Here is an 18,335-nt window from a genome sequence, read left to right as displayed (position 1 = left end):
ATTTACACATTGCTTCAGAACTGTAAAAAAAGGTCGACACTTAATAATGTGCTAATTCGAAAAGTTCATAAAATATTGTCCTATATGAAGATACAATATGAGCATCTCTCTAGAATAACCAGGCTTAATGCATGTTCGTAAAATGTCATCCCAGGCTTAATGCATGTTCGTAAAATGTCATCCCAGGCTTAATGCATGCTCGTAAAAGGTCATCCCAGGCTTAATGCATGTTCGTAAAATGTCATCCCAGGCTTAATGCATGTTCGTAAAATGTCATCCCAGGCTTAATGCATGTTCGTAAAATGTCATCCCAGCGTAGCATGTACATTGCACAAGACTAATCAGGAACGACACTTTCCGCATAGACTCGCTGTTTGTTTAAACGAGAATTTCTTTAAACAAAAATACTATGTACATGCGAAAAGTGTTGAACTGCGCATGCTACTCTGGGACGACACTTTATGCACATGTATTAAGCCCGGTTTTCCAAGAGCGAGAATTATATTCATTTTTTAATCAAGGTTTTTGAGCATTTAATGATCAATATTATACAAATTGCTAATAACATACATATTGAAACTATCAATTAAGCGATTGAACAAACGATCCTTCAATAGTTAATATGATATTCCAATAATAAAATTAATAGGTTTATCAAGCAAGGAGTCGTATTACAACAGTGCCTATACCACGTGACTTTTTCGAATCTGTGTTGGGAGAATAAAGCGCGACCCAGTTAACATTTTTAAGGATATCTTTTAAAATATTTCACCATTTTTAATGGGATAAAGTGGAGAGTCCGCTCATTCGTAAGGGTTTTCTATAGGTATCATGATGTTTTAAAAAAATAAGTATTTTTTTCAGTAAGTGCAACCGCGCGTTTGAACGGTTAGAAAATATCGGATCAGTGTGGGGACTTCATATTACAAACGCGCGGTTGCACTTTACTAAAAAAAATACTTATTCGTTTTCAAAGATCAATATACCTATAGAAAACTTTCACGAATGAGCGGGCTCTCCATTTTATCCCATTTGAAAATGGTGAAATATTTAAAAAGGCATCATTAAAAATCTTAACTGGGTCGCGCTTAATTCTCCCAACACAGATCTTAAAAAGTCACGTGGTATAGGCACCGTGGTTATCACTACGGAATAAACTTTACGGTTACTGACGCAAGTAGGTCATCTTGTGACGATATTTCTCTCTGAAACACGCATGAGTCTCGGTAATATGGTTGATCGTAACATTTTAATAGTAACTGGGCTATACGAGTGTTATTAATTTGCAATAATTTAACCATTTTATGGGGCTAAAGATGGACATAGATTGAATCACACAACCGCTATGTAAATTCGCCTTAGTTTAGTTTAGTTCAACCTATTTATTTAGCTCGATTGCATAGAACACCTAAGGCTTATTTGAAACGCTCTCGAATCCGTGTCCTGGGCATAGAACCAGTACTTGGTGTCTATGGGGGATACCTAATGAACGCTCCCACAGTGGGGATCGAACACGTGACCTCCCGATCGCTAGGCGGACACCATATCCCCTACGCATATCTTTTATTTTATTATCTGCTACAATTACCGTTCTCATAAAGTCACGGTTCTGCTCATTTAATTGAAGTGTATTGCCTGTTCATTGCTATTGAATCTGAATCGTGTTGCTATGAGGTTATTTTTTATTTACCTTTTAATGTTTCACGAAACATTATGGGCCAAGCTAGGGTTTGATAAGGGCAGTGAGCTTTTTTTTGTCAAAAGGGCACTTTCGAGCGCGCGGACGTATCTGGAATGCTCCCTGTTGCGTATTAATTTTTATGTCATTAATATTTGTTAAAATATATTATTCCCATTGTTGTTAAACCATTAAAAATTAAATGTCTACAATAAGGAATAAATTAATTACAATTTAATGAGAGATTTATAAATGATCAAACGTCAAAAAAATAAATATTTTTGTAATAAATAAAAGGGCAGCACTGGCCGAGTGTGAGGTTAGGGTCTCCTCAAAATCAGTAAACATAAATTATCTCCTGATAATATTTCTGAGGTTTCATAATTTGATAAAATCTGTATTGAAAACGTTAAATACATTAAATAAACGTTAAACGTTAAATCTTTTTTGAAAACGTTAAATATTCAAGAGTCAGCCAATTGTATAAATATGGATAACTTTAGCCAATCCAAAAGATAACCTTTGGTTAACTTTATCCGTTTTTGGATATGTTATCCAACGTGGTTATCCTATTGTATAAAAATGCAAGTCGCATTGGATATCTTTATCCGATTTGGTTAAAGTTAGCCAAACATAAAAAACCCACAATGCATATTTAATCTGGTTCCGGTCAAGACGGTTTCGCGGAAAGTGTCATTTCAGACGACAACAAAATGGCTGAAACGCTTTCGCTTCGTAAAAAACGGTCAGTTAACTTTTCCCATGAGGGAACTGCTCTAATCCGTGAAGGTGTTATGAAATTTGACTAAGTTTTGACAAAGAAATTTTCAAGCGGCTCAACACCAGTCACCAAGAAAATTCAAGATGGGGCGTGGGCCGAAATAACGGAAAAAGTGAATTCCGTCGGTCGTGCGTGTCGCAAGATTGACGACGTGAAAGGTTAGTTCTTCTTGAATGCTCTGAGCTTTTATGAGTACATACGTACAGCTCATAGTGTTAGTATTCCACAAGCCGAAGTCGGAGATCAACGTCCGTGCGCATGTAATCATAGGGCCGTTTGAAACGCAATATGAATCCGTATACAATTTCTAGAGACTATTATATAGAGATTATGCATAATTACAAAAATTTATAGAGCTTATTGTCATTCCTTCAATTTCAGAAATGAACAATTCGCATTTTCCGTAAATATCTGACAAGTTTCAAATTGCGCGAGTGACTGATTGTAATATGTTGCCGAGATAGAATAAGACAAAATTATGTAATCAGTATTTTTATTGTGTGTTATTTATTTAGAAAAATATCGGAAAATGGTCGCGAAGGCCAGAGAGTCGCTTACGATGGAGCGAAAAAACGCCCGGCAGACGGGTGGCGGACATCCGATGAAAGCCGCAGACACGGTAACGATGTCAATCATTGAAACAATGAAGGACACGCCGTCCTTCAGTGGGATTCTGGTAGTCCAAATTTTTGACGCTCTTAAATATTAAGCTACTTTTTATATGGGTAATATTTGGAGCGTACAAAGGGTGAAAGACCAATTATGTGGTGGGAATTTTTTGTTCTTTGTCTATATTGTTGCGCAAGGATTTTGTGCGCAACATTCAAGCCCCCATATAAGACACTTAATAACAACGGATTGCAATAATATTTACATACCTGTGTAGATAATTCATTTCTCGATAATGTTCCGTAAAAATTATGTAATGACACTTTGAATTTTGCACGCCTGAGCAATTTAAATCCAACCACTATTCAATTTTTCAATATCTCTCGATTCGCTCGCGGTGTAGATATAAATCGATAACACGACCTCGATGTAAAGCATCTGGTTTAAAGTGGAAGAATAAACAGCGTAAAATACAGTTTGCGTTCGTCTGTTGTGGTGCAGCGCGTTACATAGTAAACCGATGTTATACTTTTCTGGATTAATTTAGCATTGTTTTTTTTTTCTAAATTGACAATTAAAAAGTTCTGAAATAAAGTACATCTTTTATTTTTATACTGTACATAAATAATATTGATACAGATCGTACAGTATACCGTCCTTTGTAACGTAGAATGTAAGTACATAAAACAACACAGACAGAGGTGCGAAAAAGACATGCATAAACACTTCCTGAAACTTAGAACAGTGAATAGAAACTGCACCATATCTGTTTGAACATATGCTTATTAAATCGACAAAGATTAGCATACTAGATCTAGTTAGGTAAAAGTCGGTGTTAAAAGCTCATGTTAAATAAAATTACGCGTACACGTTACACCGTAATGCCTTCTTCTGATTGGTTCATATTTAAATCAGTTTCATGACATGGCTACAGGTCAGTGATTGTTTTGCGATTTAAGCAGACGTTTAACTGAAGAATTTATGCCTTTCTAACTTCGAATCGACGATATTTGATGTAAAAATGAACTTCTGAATTAAAACTGAATGAGTTGGTAATGTTATTTTGCAATTTTACGCAAATTGATGAAAATTTAAACTTTCTGGTTTCCACCACAAAAAAGGTCCTTCAACGATGAGACGTTCCAAAGAATTTAGCCCATATAAAAAGTATCTCTAAATTCTTTGCGCGTCTTATAAATGAGACTAGGATTCCGGGTGCTTCTCCATCCGAAACCACCATCGGTATGTGACCACCCGTGTACTTAATTATTTAAAAAAAATAACTATATTGATTATGAAAGCTCCACTGCAATTGTACCTAATTTATAAATACAACACAATTAGATTATACCTAAATCATAAACCACTGAAAAGACTTGCACTGTCGAGTGCGTAATTTTTCTGTGCCAGCTACATACATGTATCTAACTATTCTTACCTTTCATTCAATATACAGTCAGTGTATCTATTCCGTCACACCTTACGCTTTTTCGCTGCAAATTTCTCACGTGCGATAGACACATTTCTCTGTTTTCGTATGATGAGAGACACTTTTTTTATCGATAATTTAAGACTTACTTGAATTAAATCGAGCACGTGTAAGTAGGTAAAACCACGCGTGTAAACCTGCACCCGACGTGTCCGTTTGCGATAGCAGAGAAACTATTCCGAATCGCATATCTATTTTTAGATGTGTGCTCTCGGGGGTCATCTCAAAATGATTTTTGACTGTCACTTAGAGCAGATTTTTGTACAAAAAGGTATCGAGACATTGTTACAAAATATGGGGTGTAAATAAAAAACACGATTTAGTAATAATTTTACAATTTTATTTCTAGCAAATCAACTGCCTGTTGAAATAACACTTTCAATGCTGGATATTTTTTGCGTGTCTTATCAACAATGTGTTTCAAAGATAACACACACATTCGTGTAGTTGAATCTTTGATACAAACTGTCTCAAATCATTTTGGCTATTTTGGAAGGCTGAGCTAATTGGATACAAGTGCTTAAATCCAGTCCATAGACACATTAATTCCAAATCTTGAAATGCAGCATTGAAAGGTTTAAAATCAATAACAAAATAAAAATATATAAAAATATATTATTAACAAACAAGACATAAAGAGAGACATGCATGCCAAATATCAAGTAGCTATGTGCAATATGGCAAAAGTTATAGCAAATGTTAAAGTTGGCGCAAACCAACAGACCAACAGACAGGGCAAAAATCAATATGTCCCCCAGCATATACTGGTGGACATAAAAATGTGCTGTCCATACATGCAGAAACTATTGAGTAATTAAGCGGACACTCAAATTATATTTATATCCACAATGACCTTGACTAAATTCTAAAGGGATTTTCATGTAAGTACCAGCTGTCTATACACAAAGTTTGGTGTTCATTATGCAAGGGTACTTAAGTTATTTAGCAAATCAAACTATGAAGCCCACCCACACACCAGCTACAAGTGATCACATTATACAACCTGTCATAAATGACAGGCATATTCAAATGGCCACAAGTATATTTTGAAGTGAATCATTAAACAAACCTACAGGCAATTGTGGAGTACTGTATTGCATATTAGTATAACATATCATTTGACTCTGTTGAATGGCCACAAAGATTTTCAACTTTTGTTTACAGACACTGGACCAACCCACCGATGTGAATCCAATTCAGCCCCATACTTTGTACATGGGGTAAAATAAAAAAAACTAAATCCTTTTGTGTTCACCTTGTTGCACAATGTGATCAACTGATCATGTGAGAAAATACCACATGTACCATACTGTATTCATTTTTATTACAGTTCATACTGTATGTAACCTTATATGTTTACATTTATTAAAGGCAAATATTTCCTATGATATCATAGTTTATTTATACAGTACTGCGTGAGTATAACATACATTTTAATTTATAGCTAAGTTAAGTATGAAACTGTGCTCTGTATTCAATGAATTTGAAAATGGCTTTAGGAAGTTCACAACTAAGATACACACAGCAATCAAAATGGTATTTAAGTCAAAATTGTTATGTGTACCATTATAAGATGCACATTATACTTTGAAATATTTTTTACCGCATAACTATTTAATTGATTAAGATAATTAATTACCCGCTTTACAGATTTTGCTGCCTCTACAGCTGGACTACAATGTACTGATGATCTGTTTGTCTTCTGCTTTCCCATGGCAATTGTATCTGCAAATGTAAATGATATAACAAGTGTTAACCCTTTACAATGCAATAACAGGGTTTTACAAGATTTTGATGATGACACTAGATATAATTGTGATAAAAGGAGAAATTGCTCAAATTTGAGCAATTTCCCTTTTTATCAAAATGATATATAACCTTCTAAATCAACTTTGTCTTATTACATTACAACTTAGTGTGTTATCTGCAACCTCTTTCAGTTTGGGATGGTCTAAACCTAAAAATTAAGGTAATGCGGGCTACACAGAATGTTTCATGAATATTTAGAAATCCGCCAATTTATTTGAATTAATATTATAACTTTATCTTTATAATAATATCTGTCAGCATATACTCTTTAAATTTGTTCTGAGACAGCATACATTTAGCATTTCCCTAATGCAAAGAATATTATTCAATGCATTGGATAATTTGTGTAAATATTGTGACAAAATTATAAACTGCTCATTAATGAGCCTGCAACAGGGATATAGTGAACACATTGTGACACACTGTGAATATGGAATGAGTGATGTATTGGACGTCATCATTGATGACGTTCATTCGAACGAATGATAAAGGGGGCTAAGTTTCGTTAAGTTGGTGCATATAGCCGCGATTTGAGTTTCTTGAAAACTGGCCGAACACGTTTGCTGAAATTTGACATGTATATGGACCAGAATGCGATCTACCTGTTGGCGTAGGGGTTATACCTGGCAAAAATCAAGTTTTCGAGTATTTTGTGTTTAAACTTTTTTTGTGGGAACGGGCACGCGCTCAAATAAACATTGTGACGTCACTTCACAAACAGCGTTAGACATCCGCCATCTTGTAACGCGACAAAGAAACTCAGTGTCATTCTAATTCAATAAACACAGAAAAATATGATTGTGTTTAATAATCATTAATACAAATGTCTATATTTTGTGCAGCGGATGTTTATTCAGACAGATACGGCAGAATTATGTAAGTATCTTTGTGTACTTTACAGTAGATTTGATAGTGGTAAACAACTGCGTACCGGTAAAGTTCAATCTAGCCGATTTTACTACGCAAGAAATTTAAGTATCTCACTGGCAAAATGAGCTTGACACATAAACAACAACCGGATCCGATTTACATCCACAAAATATTGTGGGAATCCGATGCAATGCAAATTACTCATGTTTGATAACGTTTGATGAATTCGTTATATCAATATGCATTAACATTCAAGGGGAATAATTTTTAATTGAAATGTGCGATACAATGACAGTGTTATATTGGGATAATAAGTCGTTTAGCCGTTATCATGATAAGTATATTGTTTGTTGTGTTTCATTTTCATAAAAAACATACTTTTACTGTTTTTTCCTTAAAGTAAAACAGTTCAGTAGTCATTATATCCTGAATTTTAAATATTGAAATAGATGTCGGATATTTCATATTTTCGGACGTTGCTACGTAAGCTAGTTGTCAACATAATTATTAATATACTGATATACCTTTTACGCATACAGTTGTGCAACTGTTGTCTACGTAATGATACGCTGTTTAATGTCTATAATGTCTTCCTGCCCCTGATGATAATAAGTATTTATCTCAACAAACCCCAGCAATGTCAATGGTCTGTCAACAGAAGAAAAATATTAGCTAAAGAAACTTCAGTGTACAATTTATATAGCAGTGTCCGACAAATCCATTGCCCGTAGCCCGGGGGCTACAGAATTTTTTCATCGGGCTACTGAAATGTTTCAGCTGACGCCCGCCGGGCTACTATAAATCTATAAGAGCGGTAGCCCGTTTTATTGACAGACATACGTAGAATTAACACCCTGACCATGTGTTTCTACACCGTGTCTTGTTTATAATCCGATAACAAAGTGCAATCAATTATCTTATCAATCACCGATCACTTGCGGTAATGTCGTAAACAGTAAGAGTGCATTTTAATCATTCAATCAGAATCAACATTTGTCGTCTGCTAATAATATAATGAGAGCCGGTTGGATAGTTGGCGCACATGATGCAACATCATTTCGCAGTTTGGAATTCTTTGTTAACCGCAACAATGAGTAAGAGCTACTACGTTTTTGATGTCGTTAAATATCCAAGGATGCCGAACATTAAATAAATCAAAACAATAGCGGATTCTTCAAAACGGTAACGAAACCGAAAATGAATATTAATAACAACGCGGTTAACACCTGCTAATTAGTTTGCATTGTCAATTAATAATTGGATTGATCGACTGTTAATCAATAATCCCATATATGCCCAATTTAATTTTTTTTAAACCAAATTATGGGAGGGTAATATAGACGATGAGAGTCATAAACACAAACGTTTGAAATTTTCTAAAGTGTCAATTGAATTTCGGCATATGATTCTATTTAAAGATATGATGAAATAAGCTCCCAATCAGGACCGTTCAATTGCAACTTGCGTAAATCACCTGCGACGGTTTGCACACGTTGTGTACAGCTATTTTAGGTTACAAAATTCTACATTTAATAAATGAATTTCTTTGTCCAGACAGGGACCTATACAAACGTATAGGCCCCTGGTCCAGATAAAAAGCGCGCACAAATTGGCATGGGTGTATTTATTTGTAAATAAAAATTTCGTAGCGGGTACATCATTGAGATCATTTAGTTTCCATTAAAAGTTTCGTTGTGAATTTCAACTAAAGTACCGGGGTATCTCGCGAATTATTTGGCATTGACATTTCCTCTTAATAAAATATAAAGTAAACACGCTGTATCGTTACCGTTACACTGTATCAGTTCCTTCATTATTGAAACAATTATTGTATTGTATACTGACTGCACACTAGTGTCGTAACATACGGATGCAATACGTAAATTCGGACAGAACTTAAAGTCGGACACAAGTAAATAAATGATTTAATACTCTTGATTTCTTGAAACTCGGTATTTGTTGTTAAAAAGAGCAATTGCATTGATTAACACCATACGAGTCAGTCGTATTGATCATCTAAACGCTTTATTTACGTTTCCAACTTAACGTGCTGTCCGAATTTAAGTACACATACATGTGCACATACATGTAATATCTATAACATGCAATAAGAAATTTGTCGGACACTGATATAGTATTGACATACCTGTATGATGAAGCCAACCCCGTATCAAAAGTCAACCAGAGTCGTAACATATTTATGTCATGCTATAAATCAAAGAATACTCATTTTCTTGGATACATTTCTACATATATTGGTGAATGAATATAAATTACTGCACCGAGGAATATTTTAAGGTTCAAATGTTTCAAATGCATCTTACAATAGATGAAAATAACTCTCATCAGTCTGAAATTCACAATTTTGACGCCATTGTCGCTTTGTCCAAGACTAGTTTTAATTTGGATACTTTCGAACGACCTTGACAATTTTTGCTGAAATTGTAAACATTACTTTCGTTTTCTGAAATCTATTATTTGTGATTAACAACAAGTCTGGTGGATTATAAAAATGATTTCAGTGTGAATCGGGTAGTTTTAAATATTTACTTTGAGTTTGTATTTACACTACAATTTGTTCACAAAACAAGCCAGAATATTCTAAAATACCGGGAAATGTCATTCTGAATTTGAAAACACTTGAGCACATGGTATGTTACTAAAAGTAGAAATACCATCATATGACCGTAAAATCTCGGGAGATTCGCATTTCAAGAAAGTCTGTCACATCGCTGTTTTTCTCGATATGTAAGAGCAGAATAGATAAATTTTAAATGTTTAAGATAGTATTTTGTGAAAGAATGTATCAGTTAAATGTGAAAAATGTCAATCTTTCCAATCAAGTGATTGATATGGGCCAATAACTGCATTTAAAAGCTGTTTTGGACCGGTCTTTTTTAACTGTCGACTTTTCGGCATTTTCTGGTTGACTTTCCTAATGGGGTTGGTCCATAACTATAAAGTCGCGCCAGTCAAAAATCATAAAAAGCGACATTTAAAGTTATGGTAGCCAGAATGAGAAAAATATGTACAACTGAGCAATCAATCATGACAGACTGATGTCTCAGGTAAGTGCAGTGATTTTTCCACCAGATTCTCACCAAGGTGATCCCGGTTGATTTCACCACAATTGAATATATGTCAGTACACAAATAAATTATACAGCAGGTAATGACAATCGATAAATGTCTTAGTTTTAATTTAATTGTTTGCACAAATTTGGACACTCTTTGTGTCTGAGATATGTTGGGTTAAATGACCTTTACAACAAAACATACATCTCTGAATCTGCGATACATTACAGTTAAAGTTTAACACGTAAAATACCAGTATTCAGATCTGAAAATATCCTAAAAAACTCGTATGGTATGAAGTACATAATATCTTGTGACGTATTTTCATTTTAAATCTTGAATTTAATGACGACTTGAATTTAATGACGACAAGTCGGACATGCAGTTAAATATTTTTATACGTATATCGTGTGACATAATTTCATTTAAACTCTAGATTTTAACGACATTAGTCTGACGCGTGCGGCGTTATTTTATTTAACAGTAAAACAAAAATTAAGTAGACTATCAAAAAAATACAAAAAGTGTACTTGTAAATAAAAACTCCTTCATTCCGTATAAAGATTGTACGTTACAGCAGAGCTCCAGATAACTTTTCTGAGTAATTGGGTTAATACCCACTACTTTTGAGTTCAATTGGGTATTTTCATATTCAATTGGGTACAAAAAAGTCGGTACCCACAACGGGTACTTTAATTGACAATTGGGTACCTTTGTTTTAAAATTGGGTATGTTCATTGTCTTAAATTCTCACCTGCTTATCTGAATAAGCTGGTTGTAGTTCCACTCTTAATTGATTAGTTTCAGAGATTTTGTGTAATTATGTAGATGTATCCATAATATACAGTCTTGATTCAAAAAAAAAGTTCAACGATTTTTTCCACCAGTTTTCTTACAATGTAAGCACTGACAGCAATTGCCTCCGACATAATATCGTCAAGAATTAGTTTCACTATATTTTCCGCTTCTGATTTTGTGTTGCCTGCGGTTAAATATCTTAAAATTGAGTTTCTTTGTGCCTAGGATACGATGTTTCCATTTTTAAGGCCTCACGATTTCGACATTTTCACAACAATAACACGTAGTCACAAAGACACTTTTTTCCGTACATATTATTGTACTGAAGGTTATACTGAAAGCCCTTGAACAAAGCGGAAAGAATCCGGGTATTTCGGACCAGGGTATTTCCGGGACAAATTTACTCGTTATGCAAAGGAAAAATATGATATGCGTAATCGGCAATTTCAATGGGGTTTCGGAACGCATGGTTTTATTTTTCTATGCGTAATCGGCAATTTTACATTGGGTATTTGCACAAATGCCCACCTTATCTGTAGCTCTGTTACAGTAATCTGTGAAACAACGTCATTAATAAAACAAAAATATATGTTTGACAACAACGGTGGCTAATAATGTTTACGAAAAAATACAAACAATATAGATTTATCTATTACATAACATGTTAGAATTTTATCATGCATTTATAATCACTCATAAAGAGATTTCAATATACAGTTACATGCATAGACAGTTTTTTTAAGCCAGTGCCTTTTGAATTCAGAAAATAATCAAGATAAACCATAAAATTGGGAAAAAAAGATAGTAAACCATAAACTTGAGAAAAATGAGGCATTATTAATATGATTATAAATAACAGAATTACAATAATTTTGTTTGGAAGTGCATGATTGAGTGCATTTTAAAATTTATATTATAAAATGCTGCTTGAATTTCTTTTTACCTTTCATATGTAAAAAAAGAAATATCATCTGCTAGTGCAAAATATGACTGGGAAAGCTGGTTTATGGTCATTTCGTAGCAAAAGAGAAGAAAATAAGTGCATTAAATAAATGAATTCATATTTTTGTATCTGGAATAGTTGTATTTTAAATAGATCCTCCACCCCAGGGCTTTTTTTCCTGACTTTGTGAAGCGGCCCTGGCACCCTCACTTTGTGAAAAAATGAGTCGTGAACTTTTCAAAATTGTGAAAAAATGATTCGTGAACTTTTCAAAATTGTGAAAAATTGAGTCGCGAACTATTCAAAATTGTGAAAAATTGAGTCGCAAACTTCTTAAAATTGTGAAAAACTGAGCCGTGAAATTGTTGAAATTGTGAAAAACGGCCAATTTTGTAAAAATTCACGGCCCTGTTAGGTTTGTGAATTGTCCCTATCAAAATTGTGAAATGTCCTTCCAGGGCCACTCGCAAAGAAGGAAAAAAAGCCCTGCTCCACCCTATAATGGCCGAATAAGGGCTAAATTGCTTTCCGACTTGAAATGAAAAGGCATATTGGTTGATCGTGTAGCGTTTATGTGCAAAATTTGAGGGCCAATTGATAAAGCTTGTTGATGCCAAAACAGGTAATAATAATAATTTATTATCAGGTACATGTACACAAGCAAATAAGTATATTTAACCCTTTCAGTGCGGGAACCAAATTTTAAAGGCCTTTGAAAACAGTTTGGATCCAGATGAGACGCCACAGAACGTGGCGTCTCATCAGGATCCAAACTGTTTGCTATTCTGATAGTATTCTTTGAAAAATTTTTGAAGAAAATGCTAATTTTAGAAATTCAGCAGACGACATTTTAGCAGACGACAAATTTCCCAGCATGCAAAGGGTTATTAAGATGCTTAAGGTGTGGAAGACTCATAATCAGGTTTGGTGTCCCTCAAACCCTAAGCGTCTTGTAATTCCTTATGCAGTTTGTATAGATAGTGCCGCATCCTGACACGTAAAGCTTGTGCTTTGTTGGCAGCGTTAGTTGGCTGTTAACAGGTTCATTGTGGTTATCTCCACCATCAGTCTGTCCGTCTGTCCTAGCCACTATCTCCTACACCATTAGCACTAGAACCTTGAAACTTAAACACATGGTAGCTATGAGCATTATGTGCGACCCTGCACTATATGGAATTTTGATCTGACCCCTGGGTCAAAAGTTAAAGGGGATGGGGTGGAGACAGGTCAGAGATTTTCACTTATTTTTAGCTTGACTAATATATATGAAATATATATAATGGAGCTATCCTGATCACGTCGGCGTTACCGTTAGCGTGCACATGTTAAAGTTTGTGTACTACCCCATATATTTTCTTTGTCCTTTTACAAATTACTTTTATACTTTGCATACATGTACTTCTTTACCAACATGACCCTTATCTATAAACAAGAGCAGACAACTGTATCAAGCATTTTGACAGAATTATTGCCCCTTTTATACTTAGAATATGCATATTATTGATAAATCTATGTTAAAGTTTGCATACCACCTTAAATATTTTCTATGTCCTTTGACTTATTGTTTTCATATTTTGCATACTTCATTACCAACATGATCCCAATCTATAAACAAGAGCAGACAACTGAATCAAGCATTTTGACAGAATTATTAACCTTTTATACTTAGAATATGCATATTATTGATAAATCTATGTTAAAGTTTGCATACCACCTCAAATATTTTCTATGTCCTTTGCCATATTGCTTTCATATTTTGCATACTTCTTTACCAACATGATCCCAATCTATAAACAAGAGCAGAAAACTGTATCAAGCATTTGACAGAATTATTGCCCCTTTTATACTTAGATAATTGAACATTTTGCTTAAATTGCCATAACTTCTTTATTTATGAGCACATTTGATTCATACTTTGACAAAACAACACTTACCTGACATACCACAATGCACTGCACCCAAACTATCCCCCATGCCCCACCCCAGAATCCCCCCCCCCCCCCCAATTTTATTTTTATAATTATTTTTGAAACTTCATCTTTTAAATTACCACCAACCCACATTAACCACCCGTCTCCATGATGGCTTACATTAACCTGTCAAGCACTCGAAATCTCTTAAGACAATAGTTACGGTCAATCTCAACCATGCATGGCCGCATTACCAACCCTGGGGCGCCCCCTGGGTCAAACATGCGGCATGGGAATACGCGTCGGCCTCTGCCGCACCATTTTTCACCAATTGACTTCAAATTAATACTTAAGATTTCTTATGACAACACAGTGTCTCGACCATCCATGTTCACATTACCCACCCCAGGGCCCCGCCCACTTTGGTGGTAAAGATCCCAAGCTATTTCAGCATAATTAAAATCCAAGCCATTTTTGTGGTCAAGCACCGAGCTTTCTCACCATAATTAAAATCCAAGCCAGTTTGGTGGCAGAGACCCCGAGCTATTTCAGCATAATTAAAATCCAAGTCAGGTTAGTGGTCAAGATCCTGAACTTTTTCGGTATAATTAAAATCCAAGCCAGTTTGGTGGTCAATTTTTGTGGTAAAGACCCCAAGCTTTCTAACCATAATTAAAATCCAAGCCAGTTTGGTTGCGGAGACCCCGAGCTATTTCAGCATAATAAAAATCCAAGTCAGTTTAGTGGTCAAGATCCTGAACTATATCGGTATAAATTATAATTAAAATCCAGGCCAGTTTGGTGATCAAGACCCCAAGCTTTTTCAGCATAATTAAAATCCTAGCCAGTTTTGTGGGGGAGACCCTGAGGTATTTCAGCATATTTAAAATCCAAGTCAGTTTAGTGGTCAAGATCCTGAACTATTTCGGTATTATTAAAATCAAGGCCAGTTTGGTGGTCAAAAACCCGAGCTTTTTTAGCATAATTAAAATCCTAGCCAGTTTCATGGCCGAGACCTCGAGCTATTTCCGCATATTTAAAATCCAAGCCAGTTTGGTGGTGAAGATCCTGAACTATTTCGGCATAATTAAAATCAAAGCCAGTTTGATGGTCAAGATCCTGAGCTATTTCAGCATAATTAAAATGCAAGCCAGTTTGGTGGTCAAGAACCCGAACTATGAGCATAATTCAAATCCAAGCCAGTTTGGTGGTAAAGATCCCAAGCTTTTTCAGCATAATAAAAATCCAAGCCAGGTTGGTGGTCAAGATCCTGAGCTATTTCAGCATAATTTAATTCTAAGCCAGTTTGGTGGTCATGACCCCCGAGTTATTTCAGCATAATTAAAATCCAAGCCGTTTTGGTGGTCAAGACCCCAAGCTATTTTAGCATATATTTTTTTGGCATAATTTTTTCTTACCCAATTGTTTTCGTACACACATTTTTTTCGTACCCATTTTTTTCTGTTTTTTGACAGAATAATGCCCCCTTTTATAGTTAGAAAATTGAAAATTTGGGTAAATTTTGTGTTCAGGTCTACTCTTATCCTATTTGTGTTAAGGTCTACTCGTATCCTAAAGTATCAAAGCTATATCGTCTACTTAATGTTATATGTCATGTAACTGACATTTTTAAACATTTTATTTCTTTCCCATTTTTGTTTTTTTTATTAAGGTGACATACATCAACTGTTTAATAATATTAAGTCTACCTTTTTGGTAAAAATATTGTTTTTACCAAATTTTCAAAATTGACATTACGGACACATGTCATTTGCTGAATGAAAAAGTAGCATAACTGACATTTAGTTAAATTTTCAGGAGAAGGAAAAACTTCTTTATTGAAATAAAATAGGGATACTTACAGAGTGAAACAAACACATGGGATATTTTCAGATTTGAATACTGGTATTTTACGCATCTTTAGGCAGTTCTGTGTACCAAGGATAAATACAATATTTAAACATTCATGTACAATGCACAATACTAAAAACCTGAATTGTAACTGTAATGTGTTTCAGATTCCGAGATGTCTGTGTTGTTTCTAAGTTCATGTGAAAAATTAAGTTTATATGTTTATAGGTTTAAAATTGCAAATTTTCCTCTTACTTGCCCTTGTATTTCAAGATAGAATACTTTCCTTCCCAGAGGAAAGAGATCTGGGTTTGAATCCCAGTGGGGGCTTCAGAGGATGATTCATTTTAAGAAAAATGAATATATTTGCTTTACTTTGTCTCTAACTTAACCAAATAACTCTGACAATGCCTTTACAAGTATGCAGTTTTTGATAATTCAATTATGCAAGAAACATGTATAATTTTAGGGTAGACTTAGACAGCAAACTAAGAATTGGCATCCATTTTAGTTTTTTAAGTCAATACAACAATAAATGCATATAGGAACACATATTTAAATTAAAAATGCAACAATCAGAGGACATAATCAATTAAATAGTAAATGACTACTTTAAATATTTTTTAGCACTGTTTGTTTTTCAGAGATTTGTAAATATGACGTTTTATGTTCTTCCCATTGAACTAATGCAATATGTGCTTTGGAACTGGAATCATATAGTGTTGGAAAGCTGATGTTTCACGTCCAGAGGGTCCTTGCTTCCGGAAAGCTGAAAATTGTATATGATCTCCCCACTCATTCCATCCCGCGAAACCCTTAAGGTGTCGCAAGTCTAGTAATGAGACCAATTATTTGAAAGAATTCATCATAGCTTTTGTTTATAATAGTGTTCATACATGTATATGTGTGTGTGTGTGTGTGTGTAATCACATGAGCTTGAAATTCTATCACTACATAAAGTCTATGCATAAATTATTAAAAAAAATACCCCACCCACCCCTCTTCTCTATATATAAAAAGACAAGCTGTCTTTTTATATATAGAGAAGAGGGGTGGGTGGGGTATTTTTTATTAAATAATTTATGCATAGACTTTATGTAGTAAAAGAATTTCAAGCTCCTGTGGTGTAATTCTGACAGTTAAGACAGTTTGTCTGACCACTGAAAGTTTATTTATTTTCATTACACATTTACAAATGGGAGAAAATATTGCAAGCATTTTATTTCAAGGCATACTTTGCATGTCAACCAAGTTTAATGACGAACTATAGCATTAAACAACAGACCAAATCCGCAAAACATGCACCAAAAATGTTTGTCGAAGTTACGGTAATGTTTATACGGCCCCCGAGTTATGCATCCAGGTGGTACGGAATAGATACACTGACTGGCCTTTATATAATGGTGTTTATCTTTCTTAAATGAAGGTGGAAATGCATATTGATGACTGTAACGAGTAAAATATATATAATTCAAGAAAATAACACGAACCTTTTGGTAACCTCGGTCATTGAACAGATTAATGTTGTCCACCGACTTTTCAGACGTCCGAAAAAACGCGCCGGAAATTCAACCGATCTGAAGCCTCGTTTTGGAAATCCAAGCGCTGGCAGACCAAGAGTTCATACATTTTGTAAACATCCATTCAGTAGACAAAGAAATAATTACTTTACATGAAACAACAGACAAAATTAAGTTTCTAAACATACTCTCTCCGTACCAGCCATTCAATCTAGAAATATGTCGGAATCGGACAGGAGCCGGAATAGATAAACTGACTGTATTCACATAATTCCATTTTAATCCATACATATTTTTATTCTCCTTAGGTGCAGTGCGCAGTGCAACAGGATTTGTTGAGCTGCTCCAACTGGATGGTAATTAAATCCAATTTATTTTAATTTCCGTTGCAAGAAACAAAACACATTCCATGTGCCTCCATGTCGCTTAAAAATCACACTGTCACTGATAAACATTACACGCTTCTATGCATAGAATTTTCTAGATTGTGTAGTCTTTTGGAAGAGTTCATTTTTTTCGTAGATTAATGGATACTAAAATAATCAATAGACTACTATGTACGCAAATGCCTTTAATGATTAGCGAGAAATTGACATTATAATCGTACTATTAATTTCCTTTCTTGCAAGTATGATTATAATCTGAGAAATCATGCGTTTGTTTATAAAGTGTTACATGCTCTTGTATGTGACATCTCCACGACTCCGACATTGGCGTAGGTCAGTTTGCCAAGTAAAATGAGGCTACGTAAGGGGAATACATAATATTGTTACTTTTAATAATATTTAAATATATTTATAAATCATTTTTTTTTATATTTCAATGATGTTCATGTTTTTACATTTTAGACTTCCTCAACTTTGCTGCCGATATTCGTCCATTCGACGATGATGAAACAGTAAATGGTAAGTTCTATTGTTACTTTTACTTTTTTAAATACATGACTTTGTAATAGCAACATGTCAAGGAAAGTTAGATAGCTTGTCATTAATGTTCAATTGCA

At 34.5% G+C, this 18,335-nt stretch overlaps 1 protein-coding gene across 2 annotated transcripts in view; it reads left to right on the top strand.

Moving 5' to 3' along the window:
* Positions 1-18,335, top strand: part of LOC127864390 (uncharacterized) — a 40,215-nt gene that overhangs the window by 11,992 nt on the left and 9,888 nt on the right. The window lies entirely within an intron of this gene.

Source organism: Dreissena polymorpha, chromosome 1, assembly GCF_020536995.1.
Source record: "Dreissena polymorpha isolate Duluth1 chromosome 1, UMN_Dpol_1.0, whole genome shotgun sequence".
NCBI lineage: Eukaryota > Metazoa > Mollusca > Bivalvia > Myida > Dreissenidae > Dreissena > Dreissena polymorpha.
The sequence above is the reverse complement of the archived record's forward strand: the minus strand, read 5'-3'. Positions and strand labels throughout refer to the sequence as shown.